This window comes from Trichechus manatus, unplaced genomic scaffold (genome assembly GCF_000243295.1).
Source record: "Trichechus manatus latirostris isolate Lorelei unplaced genomic scaffold, TriManLat1.0 scaffold00015, whole genome shotgun sequence".
Lineage (NCBI taxonomy): Eukaryota > Metazoa > Chordata > Mammalia > Sirenia > Trichechidae > Trichechus > Trichechus manatus.
In genome coordinates, this window is record NW_004443951.1 from 17,936,564 (window position 1) to 17,951,895 (window position 15,332).

General features: G+C 46.5%; 1 pseudogene; it reads right to left on the reverse strand.

Annotated features, from left to right (window-relative positions):
• Positions 1–2,126: 2,126 nt before the first annotated feature.
• LOC101340797 (60S ribosomal protein L34 pseudogene) lies at positions 2,127–15,116 on the reverse strand (annotated as a pseudogene).
• Between the last annotated feature and the right edge of the window lie 216 nt (positions 15,117–15,332).

A 15,332-nucleotide genomic window follows, 5' to 3' on the forward strand; every position in this document is an offset into this window, starting at 1 on the left:
CTCAGCTTCTCCTAGATTCTGGAAATCTCAGTCTGGTGGCAGCAAGGGGCAGAGACAGCCTCCTAGATCACAGATCCCCACCACAGGCATAGAATCGGCAGAGATAACAAAAGAAACATCAAACCGGTTTGGAGCAGCCGGGTGCTGGAGCCCTCTAGGCAGCTTTGGGCAGACAGAACAGCCCTGGCCAGGACACACTCTGTGCCAGCAGCCTGTGGGCCCTCTTCCCACGGAACATCAAGAAAGAATTCAGCACCAGAAGGCAGAAAGGAAAAGACCCAGGTTCTGGCCCAGCTTTGCCCCTTACCCCAGCATTTACCCCGCCAGCATTACCTTCTGGTGCCCGCCTCCTAGCTCTTATAACCAGGTCAGGTGCTGAAGTAACAGCCCAACCTCAGGGAAAGCTTCCGTCCCTACCTTTAGCCTGGAGGAGGAAAATGCCCCTCCTTTCAGACCACCTGCTTCATCCCAGAACCGCCCATTCCTCTCCAAGACGCCCATTTTACTACAAAGGCCCGCTCATCCAAGGCCTCCTCCCGGAGAAACCTTCTGTCCAGCCCCTCCCAAGCACCTGTGTGACCTCGAGGCTCCTGCCCCACCCCTCGGTCACCCGGGTCATTCCATCAATGCCGATTCATAGGAGCGCGCGCCCACACCCTCAACCCACCCCGAAGGCTGCAGGCCGGGTCGGCGACAGGCAACTCACCTGGCGCTGGCCCGCTGCGCCCCTCCCCCAACTCGCCCTCCGCGGTCTTCCCCATGGCGGTGGGAAGGGCGCGCTTGCGACCCGGAGCAGAGCGGGTGGGTCCGCGTGCCCGCCGCGCGCGGCTGACAAAGAGCGGGGGCCGCGCCGTTCCGACCCGCTGCCAAGGACCGAGCGGGGAGCCAGGGCCAGCGGCCGAGACCTGGGCTGGGAAGCGACCTCCCCCCTCGGCCCTGCCTGCTCCCACAGGTCTCTCTCCTGACCCCAGAGGGGGAACTCGGCACCCCATTTTTCCGTAGAACACGCCTCCCTTTGGCTCGGGCAGCGCCCGCCGAGGGGAAACCCCGGCTCAGCGCTCTAGACGCTCCCCGGCGCTGCGGCCGCGGGGACTGCAGGTGCGAGGCCCGCACGGCCGCTATGCCCGCGCCTGTCAACCCGCCTTCCTGCTGCCGCCGGGTACCCGGGCTCAGGGGCGTCCGCCCCGAGCTTTCAGCCAGCCCCACCCGATCAATCACCGCGCCCCAGCCGCCGCCGCGCACTCTGTGCAGTCAGGCAGGGAGCCTGGATCCAGCCCCCCGCCCCGCGCCTTACCCTGGGAGCCCGAAGAGGAGGAAGACTGGCCGGCGGCCGCAGCGAAGGTGGCGGCGACAGGGCGCGCCGCGGGCTGGAGCGGAGTCGAGGGGAGCGCACCGGAGCTGAGGGGAGCGGCTCCCACAATGGCCGAGCTCTCGGCGCCGAGCCCCCCGCCCCCAGCGCCCTAGCGGCAGCGGCTGTAGCGGAGCCGGCGCAGCCGCCCAACCCGCTCCCCAACCCCCAGCGCCGACACCGCCCCCTACCCCCCGATGCGCGCTCCCCCCGCCCGGCACCTACCCCCAAGCGGGTCCGCAGCCCTGCGCCCCCTCCACACTGGCCCCGCGTCCTCTCGCTGCCCCCAGACGCTCTCTTTCCGTCTGTCTCCCCGGCAGCTGATCTCCTCGGCCGCAGCCCGCGTCCCCTGGCCAACTCACACCCCCACATTCCCCGCCCTCTGCCCCGGCACCCTCTCCGCCCCAGCCCAACGGCCCCTAGCTGACCCTGGACCCGCTCACCCGCCCGCCCCCTTGAAGCTTCTCACTGCCCGCCCCTAAGTCGCTCTCCTAGGCTGCGGGGCTGTTCCCCAGCCTGGCCCCCAGCCTGGCCCCTGGTCCTCGAACTACGCGGTTTCCCTGCCTGGTCCCCTTTTCGCCTGCTTCTCCTAAAATCATATTGCATACCTGGTCCTGGGGCTCCAGCTCCTTCTTCAGGAGAGAACCCTGCCCACTGAAGCCGAAGGAGGCCTCATCTTCCCCTCGGGGTAAAGGGCAGAGGGAACTCAGACCCTTGTTTAGACTGCACCAGCCCTAGGCGGAGCTTTTAGAAGAGGCTTCAACCACCGAGTAGGCATTTATCGAGCTTGTTCTGCATGCACGGCCTAGTAATACAGAAAATAAGAGGCAGGATGCTTCCAGTACTCTCCTGACGTAGATAAGTCATTATGTCCAGAGAGGTGAGGGCATTTGCCTAAAGTCGCTCCACTAGTATCCTGCATAGCAACAGCTACTATCTGAGGCGTGCCGCGGGGGGTGGGGGGGTGGGAGGGCTATGCAAGGTTCTTCAAGTAGACCACATCTTACCCTCACAACCCTGTCCATTCATTCAACAAATATCTACTGAACATCTACCATGTGCCAGTCCCTGTGCAAGGTACTGATACAATGGCGAGGAAGATGCACAACAGTAGAAGTAACCCAAGGGCAGGTACAAGATGGGTGTGGGTGATTATGCTGGAAGACTACTGTAATAGTCCCAGCAAAAGGTAATGAGACTCTGAACCCAGCAGAGGCAGTGGGGATGGAAAGAGATGATTCTCATTCACCAAAACCTACTAGGTCTCTGTGTTTGCATGCACTCTCCCACATTAAGTAATGGAAGGGAGCCACCATCTACTAAACTACTAAATGCTAGGCAATGCCCTGGACATTTTGTGTATTAAATTTTCCCCATAAACCCGTGCAGTAGGAACCTTTATTATCTCCATTTTACAAATAAGGAGATAGAGACTTCAAGAGGTTAAAAGACTTCCTCAGGCTCACAAGGCAAGCTAGTGTTTGAGCTGGGGTTGGAGCCCAGGCAAGCCTGTCTCCAAATCTCATGCTGTATCCACTGCTCTGTACTGTTGGAAGCCAAGGCAAAGAACCAAGTTTCCTTGACACAGCCAAGGGCTCTTTTCATTAGACCACAGGTTCCTCTGAGACTTCCAGAGAAAAGTCAGGGGTCCAGAATTGTGACCTAGGCCAGTAGTGCAGCTCCTTGTGTGGAATATCTTTTGCACAGAAGCCTGCAGAGGTGGCAGCATAGAGAATCTCTTTCTAAATTTCCTGTAGGGTAGGTTGAGAGACACCGAGGCATGATGCTGAAGAGGCAATGAAGGAATCATTCTCAGTTTAGAAATGGGTTCCAAGGCCCTTCCCTGGTGAGAAGGGAACATGGGTGCCAAGAGAGAAGACAAGCTGAAAGCATAGCAAGAGTGCGGGAAGCCTGGATGTGAAACTGAGTCTCCACAGGGGCCTGATTCTGTGGGCAGGGCCTCTGTGGACCTGGCCAGCTGCGGCAGGCTCATGGGGAAAGGCTGATAAATAAATCACCTAGGGTGCCTGAAGTCCCAGCCTCTTAAATGAGGCAGCATCTAAAGCTTTTCCTCTTCTCCAATATCAGTGTCCTTCCCAAATCTGACCACCAATCCCATCTTGAATTATTCATGCTGTGGGCTGTGAAAAGGTGGAGCTTCTGGAAGCTTCCGGGCTTAGGACATTCACTGTGTCTCCTCAGAGCTCTAGCTCCAGCAGTGCTACCCTGGGACTGAGCTGCTGGTGACATTTGCCAAGCTTTTTGCATCTGGCAGCCAGCCAGCAACCTTGGGCTACTGGGCTTTGGTTTGTTTCAGCAATCTTTATTGAGGGATATTATGTGCTGAGGCAGTTCTGAGTTCTGTCAGGAACACAGAGGTGAATCTAATCGGGTCCTTGCCCTTGAGGAGGCACAGGATGGTAGAGGAAGCAGGCACTTAGAAATGATTTCCTTAAAACAGTTTGGTGGCTCCTCAAGAACTTTAACACAGAAATACTATATAACCCCACAATTAAAAACAGGTAGTCAAACAAGTACATGTACACACATGTTCATAGCAGCACTATTCACAATAATCAAAAGGTAATATTCCACATGTCCATCGAGAGATGACGGATAAACAAATTGTGGTATATACATACAATGGGGTATTATTTAGCCAAAAGAAGGAATGAAGTCCTGATACATGCTGCAACATGGATGAACCTTCTTTCACAATGAAACTTCTTTGTGAAAGAAGCCAGACACAAAAGGTCACATAGTGTGACTCCATTTATATAAAACATCCATGGTGTATCTAGGGTATTTGCACTGGTCCTGGACAAGTGGCACCACTGAGCAGTTTCTAATAAACCTGTTCAGCCCAACATCCTTCCTCAAACACAGTAATGTGTTAATTAAAAGATTAATGAGCTTGACTTGTATTTTTGAGCTGATATTATGGTAAAGTTATCTAAAAGAGGGGTGTCAGATGTTTAGACAGGGCCTCCAAAGGTGTCATTTTCCATAGATACACCATTGGCCGTACAGGATTAATAGAAACTGCTCAGTGGCACCACTCACCCAGGCCTGGACCAATACCTGCTATGCCTGCCATACCCTAGTTAGGCAGATTGGTGGTTGCCAGGAGCAAGGGGGAGGAAGAATGGGGAGAAACTGCTTAATGGGTATGAAGTTTTACTTTGGAGTGATAGAAATATTTTGGAACTAGATACAGGTGGTGGTTGCATATGGTGAATGTACTAAGAACCACTAAATTGTTCACTTTAAAATGATTAATTTTATGATATATGAATTTCACCTCAATAATTTTTTTTTTTTTTTTTGGCTCAAGCATAGCAATGAGAGTGAGGATGGCACAGTACCAGGCAGTGCCTGCAGTTGGTTTTTTGATTTATTTTTTTGCCATTTATTTTTTGTGACATAAAATGTTTTTATTTTTTTATTGTACTTCAGGTGAAGGCTTACAGAACAAATAGTTTTTCATGAAACAGTAGTACACATATTGTTTTATGACATTGGTTAACAACCCCACAACATGTCAACCCTCTAACTTCTCAACCTTTTTTTTTGGTGAAAATAACACATAGCCAAAGATACACCATTTCAAAAATTTCTACATGCACAGTTCAGTGACATCGACTATGCTCTTCCAATCGTGCTGTTATTCTCACTTAAGATGAAGGCTTACAGAACAAAATAGTTTCTCATTTAACAGGTACTACAAATGTTGCCCTATGACAATGGTTAACAATCTCACAACACATCAACAATATCCTTACTCAACCTTGGGTTCCCTATCACCAGCTTCCTTGTCCCCTTCTGCCTTCTGGCCCTTGTCACTGGACTACTGTACCTCGTTAGTCTCATTTGGTTTTACGGGGCTCTCCACTCCCAGGCTGAACGGTGAACCTCGGAGACAACTTTACCACTGAGCTAAAAGGGTGTCTGGGGGTCATACTCTCGGGGTTTCTCCAGTCTCCTTTAGGCCAGTAAATCTGGTCTTTTTTTTTGTGAGTTAGAATTATGTTCTACATCCTTCTCCAGCTCTGTCCAGAACCCTCTGTTTCAATAATTTTTTTAATGATTCCCTTCCACAACATCCTCTGGGTCTGTGAGTGCTCCTCTCTACAATCTCTCATTTTACCAGAAAACCAAACCCATTGCCATAGAGTCTATTCCAACTTCTAATGACCCTATAGGACAAAGTAGAACTGCCCCATAGGTTTCCAAGGCTGTAATCTTTACCAACGCAGATTGCCACATCTCTCTCCTGTGGAATAGCTGGTGGGTTCAAACCGTGAACCTTTCAGTTGGCAGCTGAGAACTTAACCACTGTGCCACCAGGACACCTCTTACTGACTAATGCCCACTGCTAATTCCCTCTGGAGGAAACTAGCTTTGGAACTAGGGAACCTCTTACCCCAAGCCCCTGAGCAGGGTCCTCTTTGGGGCTTCAAAGGACACCAGAACAACTTCCTACCAAAGTGACTATTTGGAGTCCTGAACTAGGTCCTCAGGCTGCTTCTTGGGCCCACAGCTTTCCAGTCACATCAGAGGATAACACTCACTCTTTAATCTACTGGTTCAAAAAACACTAGCTAAGCCTGGACTTCATGCCAGGCACTGAGCTCTGTGCTGATGGTTCAAAAATGAATCAGATAGACATGGCCCTTGTCTTCATGGTGCTCACAGTCTAGGTAGAGAGACAGATATCCAAAAGGGCAATTATACTCCAGCTTGTTTCTTACTGAGATGGGGGAGATACAGGGTACCATGGGAGGCAGCACAGGAAAAGGGCTATTTCCTAGTTTGAGGCCAGGTCATTTCACCAGGCCCTCTCATCCATGTCTTTCTAGGTCCTTGCCTAGACACAAACTTTTAGTCACCTATCTTCATGGAAAAGCTTTATTCTTCTTCTGTAGTGGCTTTTTCTCCCATTATCGTCCTCTCTCCCAGCCTGTTCCACTGGGCCGTATGGAGTTGGGCAGATGTCATGGAGAAGTGAAACATGAGCATGAGTGGAGATTGAAGCCCTGTGCAAGTAATGCTCCTCAACCAAACAGAGGAAATAACACAGAACTCCCAAACTGGGAGGGGCCTTGAAGATCTCCCAGCTCTGTCTAGAATACCCTTCTTCCTACCTTTCCCTAATTGATTCCTCCCATCCATACACTCATGCTGTCCAGGTTTATATCTCATCTGCATCTCCAGCCCTCATCTCTCTCCTCCCAGCTCCAGACTCATAACCAACTGCCTCCTTGACATCCCCATTCCCACCTGAATGTCTAATAGGCACCTCAAACTTGAAAGGGTCCACATAGAACTCCTTCTTTTTTTTTTTTAACTGTGGTGAAAATATACATAACAAAACATGCTACACCAATTCAACAATTTTACATGTGTAATTCAGTAACATTGATTACATTCTTAACCCACACAGAACTCTTGATATCTGCCCACAAACTATTCCTCTTCCAGTTTTTGCCATCTCAGAAAATGATTCCACCACTTGCACAGTTATTAAAGTCAAAGATCTAGAAGTTATTCTTGACTTTTCTTTCTTTCACCCACCTCATCCAAACCATTAGCAAAGCCTGACAAACTACCTTCATAACACATCCTGAATCCACCCACTTCTTCCCATCTTTCTATCATCACCTTAGTCCAATCACCACCATCTCTCACCTGAACAACTGTCTAGTCTCCTGAAGGGTCTCCATGTTTCCATTCTTGTCTTCCTTTCAATCCACATAGCAGCCAAGAGTGAATCTTTTTAAAACATAAATAATGTCATATCACTATAAACACACAGACATGTCCCGTTTACACTCAGAATAAAATAAAAACTCCTTACAACAGTTTACAATGCTCTGCATGATCTTGCCCTTGCTTACCCCTTGGACCTAATCTTGGAAACCCTTGTTTACTGGATTCCAACAAAACAGACCTTCTTTCTGTTCTTTTTTTTTTAAATTGTACTTTAGATGAAGGTTTGCAGAGCAAATTAGTTACTCATTAAACAATTAATACACATATTGTTTTGTGACATTTGTTGTCAACCCCATGACATGTCAACACTCTCACCTTCTCAACCTTGGGTTGCAAGTTACCAGCTGTCCCCCTCCTGCCTTCTAGTCCTTGCCCCTGGGCTGGAGTGTCCATTTAGTCTCATTTTGTTGTATGAATCTGTCTAATCTTTGGCTGAAACGTGAACCTCAGGAGTGACTTGGGTGCTGTGTTAAAAGAGTGTCCGGGGGTCATACTCTTGGGGTTTCTTCAGTCTCTGTCAAACCAGTAAGTCTGAACTTTTTTAGTGAGTTAGAACTTTGTTCTACATTTTCCTTCTTTCTATTCTTTTAATAATTTAAGCTCATTCCTACCTTAGAGCTTTGCAAAGCTGTTCCCGCTGCCTAGCATTCCCTTCCTTCCCTAGGACCTTTGCATGATTGGTGTCTTTTTCATCATCCAGCTTAAAAAGCTTAAAAGGCCTCTCAAAGAGGACTTTCTTGACCACCATCTAAAGTAGCCTTCCTGTAAAGGACTAATGGACCACATGAACCACAGCCTACATGACCCCAAGACCAGAAGAACTAGATGGTGCCCAGCTACCCCTACTGACCACTCTTACTGGGATCACAACAGAGGGTCCAAGACAGGGCAGGAGAAAAATGTAGAACAAAAATCAAATTCACGAAAAAGACCAAACTTACTGATCTGACAGAGACTGGAGGGACCCACGAGACTATGGCCCTAAGACACCCTTCTCACCTGGAACTGAAGTCATTTCTGGAGACCACTTTCCAGTCAAACAATAAGCAAGCCCAAAAAATAAACAATAACACCCAACAGGAATGTGCTTCTTAGAACAATCAATTATAACAGATCCAAAGGCCAATATTTGCCCGAAAACCAAGTTGAGAAGGCAGGATGGGGTAGCAAATCAGGACGAAAGGAAATGGGGAACCCAGGGTGGAGATGGGGAGAGTGCTGACACATTGTGGGGAAGGAAGCCAAGGCCATGAAACATTTTATGTACAAACTATCAAATGAGAATCTAATTTGCTCTGTAAACTTTCACCTAATGAACAATTTTTTGAAAAAGTAACATAACCTTCCTCCTTTACACCTTGTTTTGTTTTCTTCATAACATTCATCATTTTGCCATCATCTTGTTTATTTGTTGGTTTATTTTCTGCCTCCCCCACCAGGAGTTAAGCACCATGAGAGTGAGAACCCTGTCCATGTTGTTCACTGCTATATCCCTACAGTATCTGGCCTATGGTAGGCCTTCTACAAATACCCGTTGAAAGAATGAAAGCTTGGACGGATGGATGGATGGATGGATGGATGGATGAAAGAAGGAAGGAATGAATGGAGTGAGTGAGGACAACAGAGGAAGAGACTTTATCAGCACAGAGATAAGTATGTACAAAGGCCTGAAGTCGAGAGACTGTATAACCAAACCCATTGACGTCAAGTCGATTCCACCTCATAGGGATCCTACAGGACAGCGTAGAACTGCCCCATAGGGTTTCCAAGGCACACCTGGTGGATTTGAAATGCTGACCTTTTGGTTAGCAGCCAAATGCTTAACCACCGCGCCACCAGGGCCCCAAGAGAGTGTATAGGATGCTCAAAAATTAAAAGAGGTTCAGAGAATTTAGCACGAAGAGATCAAGGCAGTAAATTGTTCAAAATGAAGCTGGAGAAGTAGTTGGGAGAGACTATGGAAGACCTTGGGTTTTAGAGTTTCTCCCAAGTTCCATGTGAAGCCATTGGAGGGTTTTAAACAGGGAAGGGACTTAATCAGATTTGTATTCTAGAAAAATCACTCTGGGTGCTGTGAGGAGAATAGACTGGAAGGAGGCTAAAGTGGGTGTGGGAAAGCCATTGTTAGATGCCAGTTAGAAGACATTTAAAGTTGACCTGACAAGGAGCTTGGACAAGAGTGACAGTGGTGAAGACGGAGGAAAGTGCATAGATTCAAAGGTGTGTAGAAGGGAGAATCAACACAAGACTTAGGAATGAACTGGGTGTGGGGTGTGAGGAAGAAGAGGTGCCAAGAATGACTTTTAGATATCTGCCTTGGGCAGAGCTGTCTTTAAGAAAAGAGTCTACAGAAGGAGGAGCATGCTTAAGAAGAAAGATGTTGTGTTCATTTTTAGATATGCTGTCTTTGAAGCGCCATTGGGATACCCAGTGGAGATATCCCAGTCTGGAACTCAGGAGAAAGGTCAGGGTTGGAAATAAACTTGAGAACTGTCTGCATAAGGATGGAAAGTGAGTCCATGAGGATGGCTGAGCTCATCCACAGCAAGTGAGAAGTGCTATCACGTCTAAAGTATAACTCAATGAAGTTTATTTTTTTAAGTTGAGTTAGTTTAAGGAAGGAAGGTAGCCCTATAAATATCTAGACCAGTTCTTTACAATAAAATATAATGCAACCACATGTGTAATTTTAAATTTTCTAGTAGCTACATTAAACAGGTGGGTTGGGGGGGACACACACACACAAAATAAAACACGTGAAATTAATTTTGATAATATACTTCAATAACATATTTCAAATATCAGCATATTCAGTCCTCACAACAACCCTTCATATCCAAACTATTGTCATTTTAACATGTAGTCAACATAAAAAATCATGAATGAGACATTTTATATTCTTTTTTCATGAACAAAGTCCTCAAAATCCAATGTGCATTTTACACTTATGACACATCTCAATTTGGAGTAGCCACATTTCAAGTACTCCATAGCTATACGTGGCTAGTGTCTTCCATATTGGACAGCATAGAGGAAGAATGTTTCAGGCAAAGGAAAGAGCAAGTACAAAAGCACTGAGGCAGGAGTGGCAAAAGTATGTTTTGTGTGTTTGAGGAGGACCAGTAGGGCCAGAAAGAACTGAGGGGTAAGTGGGCAGAGTGGTAGAAGATGAGGTTGGTAGGAGAAAAAGGCAGGAACTAGATCCTGGGAGGCCTTGTGCAAAGCAGTTGGGAATTATTCTAAGTGTGACTGAGAAACATTACAGGGATATGTTAAGTCTCTTTGTGAACCATGAAATGCAGTGCAATGCTGGTTTTCATTATACTGTTTCTAATTATAGGGGAGGCAGCTCTCTTCTCTCCGATTTCACATTTGGAGAATAGAGGCAGTTATGGATTGAATAGTGTCCCCTAAAAATATGTGTTGGAATTCCTAGCCCCTATACCTGTGGAGCCCTGGTGGCATAGTGGTTAAGAGATTGGCTGGTAACCAAGAGGTCAGCAGTTTGAATCCACCACTGGCTCCTTGGAAACCCTATGGGGCAGTTCTACTCTGCCCTATAAGGTTGTTATGAGTCAGAATAGACTTGACAGCATTGGGTTTGGTTTGGTTTTGGTATACTTGTGGATATAATCCTATTTGGAAGTAGGGTTTTCTTTGTTATGTTAATGAGGGCATATCAGTGTAGGGTGTATCCTAAATCTAATCACTTCTGAGTGATAAAAAGATACAGATATCTGTGACACAGACACAAGCAAGCACATGCAGGGGAAGGTACATGCCATGTGAAGATCACCAAGGAACCAAGGAACTCTGGGGCTACAGGAAAGAGTCAAGGATATTCCCCCAGAGCCCACACACAGAGAGCCTTCCCCCATTGCTGGTAGCCTGAATTCAAACTTCTAGCCTCCTAAACTGTGAGGAAATAAATTTCTGTTCTTAAAGGCCATGCACTTGTGGTGTTTCTGTTACAGCAGCACTAGGACACCAAGACGGAGGCCCAGAGACAAAGAGGGCCTGTACCAGAATACACAGCAAGTCATTCACTGTTAGGGGTGTTTTGGCATGAGCAGTCTCACTTGATTTTTGGCGGTAGAACCCAGGTTGGAGTGAGTTGAGGAGTGAGAAGGAAATGAAGGAGTTTGGTAGTGAAGGGAAGGAGAAACAGTAGGCCAGGAACTGGAGGGATATGGAACTGGACATTTTGTGGATTTGTTTTCGTTTTTAAGCAAGGAAAGATTTGAGCATGTTCTAATACTGATCTGAAAGAAGTAGAAGAGAGAGAAAGGTTGGAAAGAATGGATTATGGATGGTATGAGGTTTCCTGAGAGGCATCAGGGATTGGATAGAGAGAGGAGGAAGGCTGAGCAGTGACATCAGTGGCCTGCAGACTTGGTGGCCATAGGCTCTGTTGCCTGGGTTCCAACCCGCTATAGCACATGTCTCTTCACCACCTGGGTTCCTCGGACTGAAGCGTTGCCTCAGTCCTGCTGCCTGCTGCTCTCTTTGCCACCATCTATCCCAGGCCCTCAAAACAGGGCTAATCCTGGCAGGGGTCACTACTCACCACCTGCCACTTCTCCATCTACTCTGAACTCCTGGGCTCCAGCTGGGGACTACTCTTTAGAGCCTGCTTCTCCTTACACTATTCTATTCTCCTATCCCAATTCCTGGATGCTGAGTCACTCTCCCTTCTGCATGAGCCTCCTCATTCTGAAATACAAAAATCAACACATCTACTATGTGTTGAACCTTTGCAGTTCAAGCATGGTGTGACATTCTTTGCAAATATCAGCATATTCAGTCTTCACAACAACTTTGCAAGAATGATGTGTTGTTATCATCTCATTTTACAGATGAGGAAATTAGGGCTCAGAAAGGATAGTGTCCTGTGCAAGGTCACACAGCTAGGAAGTACTGGAGGGAAGATTTGCCCCAGATCTGTCTGCTTCAAAAACTGAACTCATTCTATGATGCCACACTGTCTTGTAGGTGCCAGGAATAGAGGCAGATGTGTTGCAGATCTTTTCTCATTTGAACAATGTGCTGCGGGACAGGGAGGCAGGTTGTAAGCAACAGAAAATGAGGTTCAGCCAAGGAGACTGGTTTCAAAGGAGAACTATAGAATGTAAGCTCCATGAGGGCAGGTATTTTTGTGCCTATTTGTTCACTAGTGTGCCCCTAGCTCCTAGAATAGTATCTGGCACATAAAAGTGTTCAATAAATATTCGTTGAATAAACGAATGAATGAACTCTAGCCTCTGAGAGGGTTGGTCAAAACCAGACCAGAGTTAGGGCACTGAGAATGTAATCAAACAAGGGTATGAGGCAGGGACCCAGTGCTTGGAACTGACCCAAAGTAAAGCTTGGTCAAAGGGAAAAAAACAAAAACAAAAAACAAAGACCCAGGTCTCTGATCATGCGTCTAAGCTCAGAGCTAAATCAGGGAGTAAGGCTGGTGTGATGCTGAACTCCTGGCCTTTACTCCCAACATCCATAAGGGATGGATCTGAGTCTGCAGGTAGAGGCTGAGCAGTCCCCCTCTGGAGGCTGGAGAGAGGGACATGCAGACAGCTGGGTCCTTCCTTCCCAGGGCAGAGCATGCCATGGAAGGCTATGAGGTCAGAAGCCAAACCCCAAGCACAGGCATCACAAGGCAATAGCCCAGGTTGGGTCTCTGTTGTCCTTCATGGAACACCAACAACAAAGAGATCTTTGTACTTGACCTGCAGGTGACAGTATCATGGGGCACTGGCTGCTGTGGTGAGGCGTGTGGGAAGCATGGGGAGAAGGGCCTAGCAGGCCTCAGGGATGATACTAGCTCTCACAAGACCAAGGGAAAAAAGGCATTTTTGGTGTCAGATCAGATGCAGATGCAAAGACTCTGGATTCGGAGATAAGTAAGACTAATATAGCCTTGTATCTGCAGCTCAGATGAATAGCTGCAATAATGCCATTGGGAACTCAGAATAGAAATTAGGATATTTCTGTAAGAGAAGATACATAAGGGCCCTCCCAGAGGAGACAACAACTGAAGACAAAGTAATATACATATACATATATAAATGCAGAAGAAGTTCTTGGAGGGTGGAAGCAACTTGAAAAAAGATCATGTTTGATAATTATCCCTTTTACCAATTATGACTTCTGGGGTTAGGGAAGAGAACTACTAAGCCGTCTTCTGGCTGGTATACATGCTACAATTAACTCATGTACTACATTTGTTGTTTGAGGATCCTGTTTCAGTCAGGAAAGGTTAGGATATGCTGCAGTAACAAACAGCCCCCAAAATCTCAGTAGCTTAAAAAACACACACACACCCAAAGCAGTTGCCTTCAAGTCAAATACGATTCATGGCGACCCTGTGTGTGTCAGAGCAGAACTGCATTCCATAGGGTTTCCAATGACTCATCTTTCAGAAGTAGATCACCGCGTCTTTCGTCCAAGGCACCTGTGGGTGGATTCGGACCGCCAACCTTTTGATTAGTAGCTGAGCTCTTAACTGTTTGTGCCATCCAGGGACAGTTTTTCTTCAAAAAAACTTTTTTAAGGGGGGATTATTTCTTTCTCCTTGCTCATGCTACATGTTCACTGCACTTCAGCTGGTATTTCTACTCTATGTCATCTTCATTGTGGGACACAAGATTACAGAACTGCCACCATCTGGACCATAACTGGTCATCTTGGCGGGGAGAATATCCCTTCTCCTTACCTTTCATTGGCCAAAAGCCAGTCACATAGACACATTTAACTTCGCAGGAGTAAGGAGATACAATCCTTCCATCTGCCTAGGAGGAAAACCAGCACTGATGACTCTCCCAGTCCCCCAGCATCTATTTCTCTTCTTTGGGCAACACAAACTGGTTTTCTTCAGGGAACAGCCCACTCCCCACCTTTAGTCTATATAATTTGGGTGGTGCTTCTTCCCCAACCCAGAAGGAGAATCTTGTGAACTAAGCCTAAGCTAGTTAAGGCATCGCATTTCTTTTTTTTTTTCTCTAAATAATAGTTTATTGTGTGTTTGGTTAAGGTTTACACAGCTGTTTAGGTTCCCATTCAACAATTTCTACACAACTTGTTTAGTGACATTGGTCATATTCTTCACAATGTGTGGATAGTCTTGATATTTCTGTCCTGGTTGTTCCTTTTCCACTAATTTCCATTTGTTCCCCTGCCCTCTTACATTTTCATCTTTGTTTTAAAGTAATTGTTTACCATTTGGTCTCATACAGATGATTTTTTAAAGGAGCACAGTACTAATGGGTGATATTCTCTGTTTTGTAAGCCAATCTGTTATTTAGCTAAAAGGTGCCCACAGGGGCTAGTTTCATTTCAAGGTTTAAGGAGTATCTCAGGGCAATAGTCTTGGGGAGTCCTCCAATCTCAACTGGTCCAATAAGTCTTTTTTTTTTTTTAAGAATTTGAGTTTCTGTTCCACACTCTTCTCCCATTCTATCATGGTCCATGTATTGTGGCCCTGATCACAACGATCAGTAGTGGTAGCTGGGCACTATCTAGTTCTTCTGGTCTCAGAGTAGATGAGGCCATGGTTTGTGGGTTTTTTTGTTTGCTTGTTTTGTTTTTTAACAGAACAAGCCATTTGATTTTTTTTATTATTAAAAAAAAATCTTCGTTTTTTAAATTTAGCCTTCTGACTCTGTGCTTGTGCCTTCAACACTTTCACAACAATTTTCTACCCCTCAGTAAGGAAAGCAAGCTTGATCCTGTCATGGACACATTTAGAACACGTGGAATCACCATAGGCGCTGCTGACATGGTTTTTGTTTGTTTTGGACAATGTTATAAGAACTTTAGGTCTCACAGCATGAACCCCTTGAAGGTGGCCTGGGAACACATCACATGCAGATTTTGGTGCTTTACCAACCTTCTTGGTATAAAGATAAACAGTTCTATTACCAGGAGTTCAGGACAGCCTGGTTTTGTTAGAGGCTGTATTGTAGGACAGCCTATGATGGTAGGTCAGACACTGGGCCATTTCAGATGCCTTCTTGTCACCATCCCCGGAATAGCAAGGCATTGCATTGCGTGCTATTCCATTGTATAAATGTATCATATTAATTTAACCAGTCCTTTATTGATGGACATATGGTGATTTTCCATCTTTTGCTATTATAAAAAATTCTGCTATGAATAACTTTGTACGTGTCAGTTTTCACATAAGTAAGTATATCAAATTCCTAGAAGTGGAATT